The sequence below is a fragment of the Salvelinus fontinalis genome, chromosome 12 (genome assembly GCF_029448725.1).
Source record: "Salvelinus fontinalis isolate EN_2023a chromosome 12, ASM2944872v1, whole genome shotgun sequence".
Taxonomy (NCBI): domain Eukaryota; kingdom Metazoa; phylum Chordata; class Actinopteri; order Salmoniformes; family Salmonidae; genus Salvelinus; species Salvelinus fontinalis.
The window spans coordinates 38067116-38079186 of record NC_074676.1 but is presented as its reverse complement, the minus strand read 5'-3'; the positions used below and the strand labels follow the sequence as shown (position 1 = coordinate 38079186).

The 12071-nt window shown below is 42.9% G+C and overlaps 1 pseudogene; it reads right to left on the bottom strand.

The window, feature by feature from the left end:
• Positions 1–3888: 3888 nt before the first annotated feature.
• Positions 3889–9397, bottom strand: LOC129866553 (uncharacterized; annotated as a pseudogene).
• Positions 9398–12071: the final 2674 nt, after the last annotated feature.

Below are 12071 nucleotides of genomic sequence, written 5' to 3'. Positions count from 1 at the left end.
GCCAGTACCTCAGGTTATGGAGAGGGCTCATACCTCAGAACAATCAACACAAACAGAAATGGAATAAATACAGAAGAAACGCAAGGATTAATGACATTGTCATCTTGCAAGATGATACTGCACCACGCAACCAGTGGAAATTGGCAAAAGTTACAGAAGTGTACCCGAGACAGGATGTCCGGGTGAGAAGATTCAAGTTACTGATCAGCGACTCCTGGATGAGAGAGGTAAACGCATCACCAAACCCACCTATCTGGAGAGGCCCATCCATAAGACAGTCCTGGAAGCCGATCAAGAAACCTGCAGACCCCTTTCACAGAAATCACAGGTGATTGGGGGAGTGTAACTGACAGTTAGACTTACAGGTTATGTCGTTGTTTTGTGTTTGAATTGTTTATGTGTCCGCTGTGCGGGGAAATGATAAGACAAGCGGAACTACGTAGCTAATAACTGTTGTAACGGGGATTCTTATTGTAGCAACACACTTTTGGAGGGAAGGCAAATCCCGCGCTGTGTTAGCTAAGTTTTCATGTCATCGGGTGTAGTTCATAAAGTTTGAAGCGTATATGTTAGGATGGTAACGTTATAATAATTAAGGATAAAGCGTGAATTCATGCCAGGAATAATAAGTGTGAAGTTTGATTTCCTCCCTTCTGTAATAAGCAGCCAATGAGGTATTTTTCCTTTATTCATGTGTTTAATCTAATACTGTTATAGCGCCGGCTAAACTGTTTATGTATGTAAGCACTTCAGAGTTATACCAAGCTAATAAGTCACTCGTAAGATAAGGTTGTAAGAGTGTGCTTAACTGTATTTTTCATTTACTTTATAGTTCTCACGGAAGGTGATAATTCTGACTAAATCTACAGAATAAAGCCGCCAGTTAAAATCAAGGAATGGTTGTGCTCGTGGTTACTGGAGGGAGCTAAACCTGGTATGGCTCTTAATTAGAGGCAGGTGTTTGGCGTTCCTCTAATTGAGAGTCATATTTAGGTAGGTTGTTTCGCAGTGTTCGTTGTGGGTGGTTGTCTCCTGTGTCAGTGTTTGTCGCACCATACAGGACTGTTCGGTTTGTTTTTGTACATCGTCATTTTGTGTAGTCTATTTTTCCCTGTTCGTGCGTTCTTCGTGTTTATGTGAGTTCGTCGTCCAGGTCTGTCTACACCGTTTGTTGTTTTGTTAGTTTATAGTCAAGTTCGTGTTTTCGTGTTTTCTTTAAATAAATTATGTGTTCACAACCCGCTGCGCCTTGGTTCCATCACTACTCCTCCTTTTCGGTTGAAAAGGAGGAGGACCACCTTTACAGAACCACCCACCAATCCAGAATCAAGCAGCGAGGAAATCGGAGGAAGGGACAGCGCAATAAGGAGGAATGGACTTGGGAGGATGTTTTGGACGGAAAAGGTTGCTACACATGGGAGGAGATCCTGGCTGGAAGGGATCGCCTCCCATGGGAACAGCTGGAGGCACTGAGGAGAGCAGAGGCAACCATTACATAAACAAGGAACTAAGGTCAGGGCATGACACATACTACGGGTATATGTATGCCCGCAGGCCTAAGCACTCCCAAGATGCCTTCCCCTTCCCCCCTGGGAACAAAAACAGAATAATACGAACAATTTCAATAATCAAAACAGTCCTTTTAACATAAACATACCTCCGCAGGACCGGCTACAAAATACTTTACAAAAACTGTCTAAGCAACAACCAACACAGAACATCAAAGACGCTCTCTCTCTATCACGGGGTCAGCTCCAATCTGTAATGGGGCCGACCAATCAGCTGCTTGGGGGAATCCTGGAAGCCATTTCCTGAAATACATACACATTCATACAAACCCACAACACAGAAACTGGGGAACGTAACGTAACAACGCCAAACTACAGTCAGGTCAAGACCCTGGTGAGAATGATGACCACATGAGCTTCCCTGAGACAGTGCAGAACTTCTTTGGTTGTGCAAACCCAGTTTCATCAGCTGTTCGGGTGGCTGTTCTCAGATGATCCCGCAGCTGAAGAAGCCTGATGTGGAGGTCCTAGGCTGGCGTGGTTACACGTGGTCTGCGGTTGTGAGGCCGGTTGGACGCACTGCCAAATTCTCTATACCAACATTGGAGGCAGTTTATGGTAAAGAAACTAAGCAGCCTCCAACACTGTTTTAGAGAATTTGGCAGTACATCTAACCGCAGACCACGTGTATGGCGTCGCGTGGGTGAGATCTTTGCTGATGTCTTTGCTGAAGGTGGGGTTATGGTATGGGGAGACATAAGCTACGGACAACGAACACAATTGCATTTTATCTATAGCAATTTGAATGCACAAAAATACTGTGATGAGATCCTGAGGCCCATTGTGAGGCCCATTTTTTTTAAGGTATCTGTGACCAACAGATACTTATCTGTATTCCCAGTCATGTGAAATCCATTTGAATGCACAGTGATACCGTGACGAGATCCTGAGGTCCATTGTCGTGCCATTCATCCGCCGCCATCACCTCATGTTTTAGCATGAAAATACACAGCCCCATGTAGCACGGATCTGTACACAATTCCTGGAAGTTGAAAATGTCCCAGTTCTTCCACGGCCTGCATACTCACCAGACATGTCACTCATTGAGCATGCTTTGGGATGCTCTGGATCAACTTGTACGACAGCGTATTCCAGTTCCCGCCAATATCCAGAAACTTTGCACAGCCATTGAAGAGGAGTGGGACAACATTCCACAGACCACAATCAACAGCCTGATCAACTCTATGTGAAGGAGATGTATCGCCTTCGGCAGCGATTACAACTGTGAATCTTTCTGGGTATGTTGCACACCTGGATTGTACAAAATTTGCACATTATTCCGTTAAAACTTCTTCAAGCTCTGTCAAGTTGGTTGTTGATCAATGCCAGACAGCCATTTTCAAGTCTTGCTATAGCTTTTCAAGCCAATTTAAATCAAAACTGTAACTAGGCCACTCAAGAACATTCAATGTCCTCTTGGTAAGCAATTCCAGTGTATATTTGACCTTGTGTTTTAGGTTAATGTCCTGCTGGAAGGTGATTTTTCCTCCCAGTGTCTGTTGGAAAGCAGATTGAACCAGGTTTTGCTCTAGGATTTTGCCTGTCCTTAGCTGTTTTCAGTTTATTTTCATCCTAAAGAACTTCCTAGTCCTTTCCGATGACACGGGACTTCACTGATCGACTGAGGGACCTTACAGATAATTGTGTGTGAAGGGTACAGAGATGAGGTATTCATTCAAAAATTGTGTTAAACACTATTATTACACACAGTGAGTCCATGCAACTTATGTGACTTGTTAAGAAAATGTTTACCCCTGAACTTATTTAGGCTTGCCATAACAAAGGGGTTGATTACTTATTGACTCAAGACATTTCATCTTTTCATTTTGTATTAATTTGTAAAAAATTTTGAACAGCATTATGGGGTATTGTGTATAGGCCAGTGACACAGCATCTAAATTAATTTAATTAAATTCAGGCTGTAACACAACTAAATTTGGAAAAAGTCAAGGGATGTGAATACTTTCTGAAGGCACTGTACGCCATGTTAATACAATATCTGAGTGAAAATGACTAATATAATCAATCGGGGCCCCCCGGAGGTCAGAGCCCCAGCGTGCTCTGTCGGTATTCGGCCATGATTACTACAAGTTTAGATAGCTGGCTCCAATAACTACCAATCTATCAATTGTTAGAGTGACTATCAATGACTGATATTAGAGAAAAACTGCTGATGCACAACCAATTCCAGAAATTGCATCTGGTGTATCCTACTATTCTTACTCTCAATAGTTAGTTGAGACCCGACTGAGTTTGGGGCCGGGTGCCCTAAGCTACCTGTTTATGTCGCTTATGCCTGGAACTTCAGATAAATCAGTGTCTAAGTTACAACCTACGCGAAAATGAGACAAATCTGACTTTACACGTTTAGATAGACGGTTGAGTTTGATCTAAAAGAATCTGCATTTTTTTATACCTTTAACGTTAAAAACTATTACATTGACCCCCCCCCCATTTGTTTTGTACACTGCACCTACTCGCTGTTTATTATCCATGCATAGTCACTTCATCCCCACCTACATGTGCAAATTACCTCTAACCTGTACCCCGCACACTGACTCGGTACCGGTACCCCTTGTATATAGCCTCGTTATCGTTATGTTACTGTGTTACTTTTTATAATTTTTTACTTTAGTTTATTTGGTAAATATTTTCTTAACTCTTCTTGAACTGCACTGTTGGTTAAGGGCTTGTAAGTAAGAATTTCACGGTAAGGTCTACACTTGTTGTATTCGGTGCATGTGACAAATAAAGTTTGATTTGATTTGAATTATATTTTTCAGTGATGAAGACACAGACGTCTAATGGTAGGTATGCAAAATGTGTCAACTTTGAGCACCTCTATCTCCTGAATGTTTTGGCATTCAGGTCCAAAAGGTGACTTTTCTGACCACTCCTACCATGGGCAAACATGTATGGAAGGTTCCGTTCAAATCAAAAGGGGTGCAGTCAGAAAGTGATCGAATTCATATGAAACGGCCCTTGAGTGGACTTTCACTGCACTATAATAATCAGTCGACATGGAAAGGCCTGAGCGTAAAGAAGTAACGTTAAATAAACATTCTTAGTTAGCAAGCAAAGCACTTCAGAATACCTTATGGGTAAAGGTCTTGATTTGACCTTCCTTACTTGGTAATAGGCAGGGCCTACAATGTGTTAAGACTGAAAATAATAGGTTTCCCTGATGTGTAGATGAATCCAAAGCAACAAGTTTTCAACCATCCTTCACATACTATCACCACCTTGTGGCAGAAATTGGTTTAACAGTTCACATTTTTTTACCATCACATACTAAACTCAGAATAACTTAACCATATTGGGCCAAATCTTACTGTAGAAGATGATTTTACACAATAGTAAGGTTGTTAATAAAGAATGTGAGGAAGATGTAAGGATCCGTTGGGACCTGACCTCCACATCAGAGTTGAGGGATGAGGAGTCAGAGAACATTTCTAAGGTACAGGGTTCGTCCATTCTCACGGTCCTCCTGAGGGGGATCTCTCTGACACACCTGCTTCCCTGGACAGAGTCACCTCCTTCAGACACACCTGAAACATTCTAAAGACGTTTTTACCCTCACATTTCACACTGGTTGAATGTTGACATCCATGTAATATCCCATATCAGCCATCTTGTTGAGATTTGTGTTATTGGAGGGAACACAGAGAGGAGTGCCATCCAAGCCCAATGCACATGAGGAAAGAGAGCTGTGTTTAAAGATGATTATCAAATACTGTATAAGGCAAAGCCAGGACAGGAATGAAAGAGCAATTTAAAAAGTAGTTCTCAAACATCTACCATTTAGTCTTTCATTCTCTATCTTAAAGATCTTTATTTGCTCTTTCATTACAACACTTTCTATAAAATGACATAAACAACACTGCCAGGCATTGAGTCCATCTCCTTAACCCAGGCAGGACTCTGGGCTTACTGTGTGTTTTTCTTAGTCTTCCCTCTGGGGTTGTGCTGAGTGGGGGAGAGAAGCCCCCAGGAGACTGTGTCTGGAGAACCCCTTCCAGGCTGCTACTGAGTGGTACTCTTCCTGCACCAGGACAGGAACACAATCTGACCACAGAGTCAAGACAGTAATGACAACACGGTTAGTGTTCAATTAAATTAGAAGCTAAATTCACATATTCATTCAATCTCGCCCACCAGCTAGCTCTCTCGAGGCTGGGGACAAGGCTACATATTCATAAGCTGGAGAAGGATACAGCAAGATCCAGGGTTGCACAGAACGTTGATGCCAGTAGCCATGGCATGGCTCTCAGTACAAACTCATACTGAGTGTTGTACAGCAATATGGTCGAGGCGTATACGTTAAAAGATGAAGAGGTTCAAGTGCTAAGAGCATCATTATGTCATGTTCTATTGCAGGTTTTCACTACATAACACTTGACTTTGAGGGACTGTTGTGACAATACATCCAAGTACGGCAACTCAGACATGAACGGAAGTGAACTACAATGGGATGTCACTTACTGCTCTAGAGAAAGCAAAGAACTTGGGAGGTCCAGAGCAAACCAATAACATAACCCAGGACATCAGTGCTGTCCTGCCCAAGGACACAGCATAGCAGTCAGTTAGCCACTGAAAACAGGGTACTAGTGTGTGGAGGTGATTTCACAAGAGAATCTCCCACTTAAATGGAGGAGGTCTGTGAGAAGTTCTTCTCCCATTATCCTCCCAGTTAGAGGCCTGTCTACAGGCCCTGGGCTGGTCCTGGATGTCAGGTAGCTCCCTCCACCAACAGCAGAGAAACAGCCATGAGGTTCTGCCTCCTTTTCCTCTTCATCATCCTCAGTCTATTATCTGGAGAAGGTAAAGGGGTGAGGGTTGAGAATTGCAGTTCTGCTAACTGAATGTTATCCATTGAAACGTTGAAAAAAAGTATTTCACAAGGACCTCTCTTCAGCCTCATTTCTTTTGCATTTATTGGCTTTATAGATCAAACTTTTCTTTATTGTTTTTCCTATACACACAGTGCAAGCGTATTGTTTGTGTTGATAACAGATTGTAGGACCGGATACAACGAACATGCTCTGCCTAAAGGGTGACTGTGAGCAGCTCTGACAAAAAAAGGATAATTGAGAAATGTGTAGAAGGAAAGTAAGCATTTCTCATTTGCCAAGAAAATTCATCCACCTGACAGGTGTGGCATATCAAGAAGCTGATTAAAAAGCATGATCGCTACACAGGTGCATCTTATGCTGGGGACAATAAAAGGCCACTCTAAAATGTGCAGTTGTCACACAATGCTACAAATGTCTCAAGTTTTGAGGGAGTGTGCAATTGGCATGCTGACTGCAAGAATGTCCAACAGAGCTGTTGCCAGAGAATTTAATGTTAATTTCTCTACCAGAAGCCGCCTCCAAAGTCATTTTAGAGAATTTGGCGCTATGTCCAACTGGCCTCACCACATGTATGGCGTAGTGTGGGCGAGCGGTTTTCTGATGTCAACGTTGCGAACAGAGTGCCCCATGGTGGCGGTGGGGTTATGGTATGGGCAGGCATAAGCTACAGTCAATGAACACAATTGCATCTTATCTATGGCAATTTGAATGCACAGAGATACTGTGACAAGATCTTGCGGCCCATTGATCTTGAGGCCATTCATCTGCCGCCCTCACCTCATGTTTCAGCATGATAATGCACGGCCACATGTCAAAAGGATCTGTACACAATTCCTGGAAGCTGAAAATGTCCCAGTTCTTCCATGGCCTGCATATGTAACAGATGTGAAATGGCTAGCTAGTTAGCGGGTACGCGCTAGTAGCATTTCAATCAGTTACGTCACTTGCTCTGAGACTTTAAGTAGGGTTGCCCCTTGCTCTGCAAGGGCCGCGGCCTTTGTGGAACGATGGGTAACGATGCTTCGTGGGCGACCGTTGTTGATGTGTGCAGAGGGTCCCAGGTTCGCGCCCGTGTCGGGGCGAGGGGACACCGTAAAGTTATACTGTTACATTGGTGCCGTGACCTGGATCACTGGTTGCTGCGGAAAAGGAGGAGGTCGAAAGGGGGGTGAGTGTAACGGATGTGAAATGGCTAGCTAGTTAGCGGGTACGCGCTAGTAGCATTTCAATCAGTTACGTCACTTGCTCTGAGACTTTAAGTAGGGTTGCCCCTTGCTCTGCAAGGGCCGCGGCCTTTGTGGAGCGATGGGTAACGATGCTTCGTGGGCGACCGTTGTTGATGTGTGCAGAGAGTCCCAGGTTCGTGCCCGTGTCGGGGCGAGGGGACACCGTAAAGTTATACTGTTACACATACTCACCAGACATGTCACACATTGAGCATGTTTGGGATTCTCTGGACTGACGTGTACGACAGTGTTCCAGTTCCCGCCCATATCCAGCAACTTCGCACAGCCATTGAAGAGGAGTGGGACAACATTCCACAGGCCACAATCAACAGCTTGATCAACTCTATGCGAAGGAGATGTGTCATGCTGCATGAGGCAAACGGTGGTCAAACCAGAAACTGACTGGTTTTCTAATCCACGCCATTGCCTTTTTTTTAAGGCATATGTGACCAACAGATACATATCTATATTCCCAGTCATGTGAAATCTATAGATTAGGACCTAATGAATTTATTTCAATTGACTGATTTCCTTATATGAACTGTAACTCAGTAAAATATTTGAAATTGTTGCATATATATTTGTGTACATCATAGATTGTTGTCTTGTCACCAGAAGAGCCAGCTGACTGGAGAGAAAGGCCCCAACGGTACTGCACAAATGGCCAAGGAAACAGAGGGTACAGGCTGCCTCCTCCCCTGAATTCCTGCCCAACACTCTGCATTTCTGACATACCAGCCGAGAATAAGTGTTGCCAATAAAAGTTAAGTAAAACAACTATAAGTAGCCTAAACATGACAGTGCTTGACTTGGGAGTTGAATCACTGGAGCTGAATACCGGCACCTCAAATGTTGTTCTGCTTAAGCTCCTGCACCTCTTATTGAATATTAGTTCAAAAATATTATGGAGCTCCTGCACCTACATTTGCTAGAAGATACTGACCCTACGAGCTGCACTGGGGTCAGAACGCAATCATGGTTACATTAAGACACTGTGGAGCCAGTGTAACGGCTCTCATTTGCTTGGATGACAAAGGACAGTGCTGTTCTCCTTCACGGTTTATTCTGCAGACACACACACACACACGTGTAAACTTTAGAACAACTGCAAATTCATCATGAAATCATCAAAGAAAAAATCCATAAAAGTTTAACAAATTTTTATAATAATTGTAGAACAGCTAAATGCATATTTACAATATCCATCATTACATCTATAACAACATGACTACAGATAGGCACTCAACTTATAATGGCTCTATATGGTGGCCATAACACAGCACGTGTAGAGCAACATAACATTGTTCCATAACAGTTTGGGAGCACATACCTTCAGGCAGACACACACACACACACACACACACACACACACACACACACACACAAAATGTGTAAACTTCAGAGCAACTGAAAATCAGTCCAAATCTGAGTGACATTAGATAAAAATAAATGTACACTTCACAAGGTGACTAACCTCATTAGCAAGGAAAGTACAGGACGGATGCTAGCTAGCCTATAGCGTACAGCAACATGCTAACTTTGTAAATGTCCATAAAATTGCAAATACAGGACACAACTCTGTAACTCTATTACATAACTTGTCAACATCGAAGGTGATTATAAAACAATATAATTTTCAGCCTAACATACATTAGATATAATTCTTAAAGTGAAAACACCGGGTGCAGCATCGATCACGATACATACCTCCAAAGTTTAACAACTCTTTTGCTGGATCCTGCGTGATCATGCGCACATATATGCACAGATACAGTTACACAAATAATACAGCAGGTGGCTCCACAACTATACATATATATATACATGACCTGGCTGCTTAATTATGGCCAAATTCATACAACCAATGATGTCTATTTCAACCCTGTTACACCAGCGTGAGAAATGGGTTAGAAAACATGTCTCAATGCAGGGATGGAATATGCCACTGGGTGTTACTGAGTTCGATGCTATTGAGTTTGTGCTATTAGTACATAAAAACATTGTACTTATTTGTACATAGCATACATAGTTAGAGACTCGGTTGGCCACTGTACTCCAAATTGTACCTTTATCTACACTGCTCCATCAGTATTTAAATACTTCTAGTTTTCCCGGAAAACTCCATTTCGACCTCATGCTAAATAATATAATAGAATGGCACATAGCATTGAACAACAAAGGAGCTGATTGGCTGACACTGCCATTCCAAAATTGCTGCAGTGGCTACAACTAGCTAGCTAAAGGGCTGTCTAGTTAATAGTCCCTATTTGATATCAGATGTACTTTTACAGAATGTTCATTAGGACTATAACTTTTCCCAAAGTTGGTTTATAATCCTTTTTTAATTATGCAATGTTACCAACTGAAAATAAAGTTGAGGTGCCTTCTGCCCTGATGAAGGTAGGCTAGTCTTCTCCAGGACCCATTGTTGTTCAAGACAGTTAGTCATTCATTACATTCTTATTGGACTCACATACACTCTTAGAGAAAAAGGTTCCAAAGTGTCCTTCTGCTTTCCCCATAGGATAACCTTTTTTGGTTCCAGATATAACCCTTTGGGGAAAATGTTATACATGGAACCCAATGGGGTTCTACATGGAACCAAACGGGGTACTATCTGGAACCAAAAAGGGATCTCCTATGGGGACAGCCGGAGAATCATTTTAAGTAGATAGTACCATTCTTTCTAAGAGTAGAGTTGGCCTGGGCTACAGTTTATTGATATAGTCATAGACTGAATTGTAGTGTTTCAGGGCATTGTTAATGATGGTTGATGAGTATTACAATATAATTAGTAGAGCATAATAAACTGTAATGAGGTAGATATATGAGTAGATATAATATGTGGGTGGAATTCAAGTTATACGCAATATTGATAATTATTTTGAATTATATTTTAGATTCTTGGCAACAGGGGACTCCTACAGGACCATTGGATTCAGCTTCCGAGTTGGACGGTCCACGGTGGCAGGCATTGTCCCCTCTGAGGCACAAGCCATTTGGGACTGTCTGGTTGGTGAATACATGCCTGTCCCCAAGGAGGAAGACTGGAGAGCCATCGCTGCCGAGTTCCTGGAGAGGTGGAATTTCCCCAACTGTCTCGGCTCCATTGACGGGAAACATGTAGTAATCCAGTCTCCACCGTGCTCAGGTTCACAATTCTACAACTACAAGGGTACATATTCAGATGTACTCTTGGCTGTAGTAGATGCTATCTACTGTTTCCGTGTTGTCGATGTTGGTGCTTACGGCAAGGGAAGTGATTGCGGGACCCTCCGGGACTCTGCCTTCGGCCAGGAACTTCAGGATGGCACCCTGGAGATTCCACCACCTTCATCACTCCCTGGAGCTGAAAACCTGGGACCTGTTCCCCACATCCTCGTCAGCGACGAGGCCTTCCCTTTAAGACCCAACCTCATGAGGCCCTATGCTGGACGCCAGCTGCCATTGCCAAAGCCTGTAAGGATCTTTAACAAACGATTGTCCAGGGCAAGGTTAGTTGTTGAATGCGCTTTTGGGATTCTGGCAGCCCGGTGGAGAATGTATTGGAGAGTGCTTGGTCTCAGCCCCTCAAATGTTGATGCCTGCGTGAAGTGTTCTCTAACTACCTGCGGAGGTCATTCCAGGAGCCGCTCCGGATGGAGATGGGCACGCCAAATGGTCACCTACCTGATGTCACCAGGGCAGGTGCCAACAACGCCCCCAGACAGGCACTCCGGGTGAGGCAGAAGCTGACCACCTACTTCTCATCGCCAGCAGGTGAAGTCCCATGGCAGTATGCCGTGGAGTGAAACTGCTCTTTTAAGAGCCCCCTACCACAAAGGTTATTTTAAGAACCATCCACCGTTGTCCATAAAGTTGCATTTTTTTCTCAGATTACTTTATGTATCATTGTCTCTCTTCATTTGGAAGCTATATTTAAGTGACATTTGTGAGTAAAGACCACACCTTAACACCCTTCCCTCTCCCATTAACGTCAGTATTATACACACCTGGCGTGGTACATCAGGTGAGCGAGCGGGAGCACTAATTAAGGTTATATGACATACAGTTAGTATGATGGGAAAGGGTAACCTAGGGTCCATACAAATAGTAGTTTACCACCATGTTCACTGGCCTGACAAAATACAGGTGGGAAAAAAAACAAATTAGGAAGAGTGTTTTTTACTTTCATCTTGTCTTAGATCTGCAAAGATGTAGGGAAGAAATAAGCAGATTAAGTCTAAATGAGATATTAATAAACAACTGAAACTGACTATGAAAACATAATTTAGTAAGTATTCAAGTACAGGAAAGAACATGACAGGTATGTGTGTTGTAAAAATGTTTTTTTTTATATTTTTTTTAATGTTACTATTGAAAGAGGTGTGTGTGCGTGTGTATGTGCGTGTAAAAAAATAAAATAATGTGTAGCCTGTAATCTG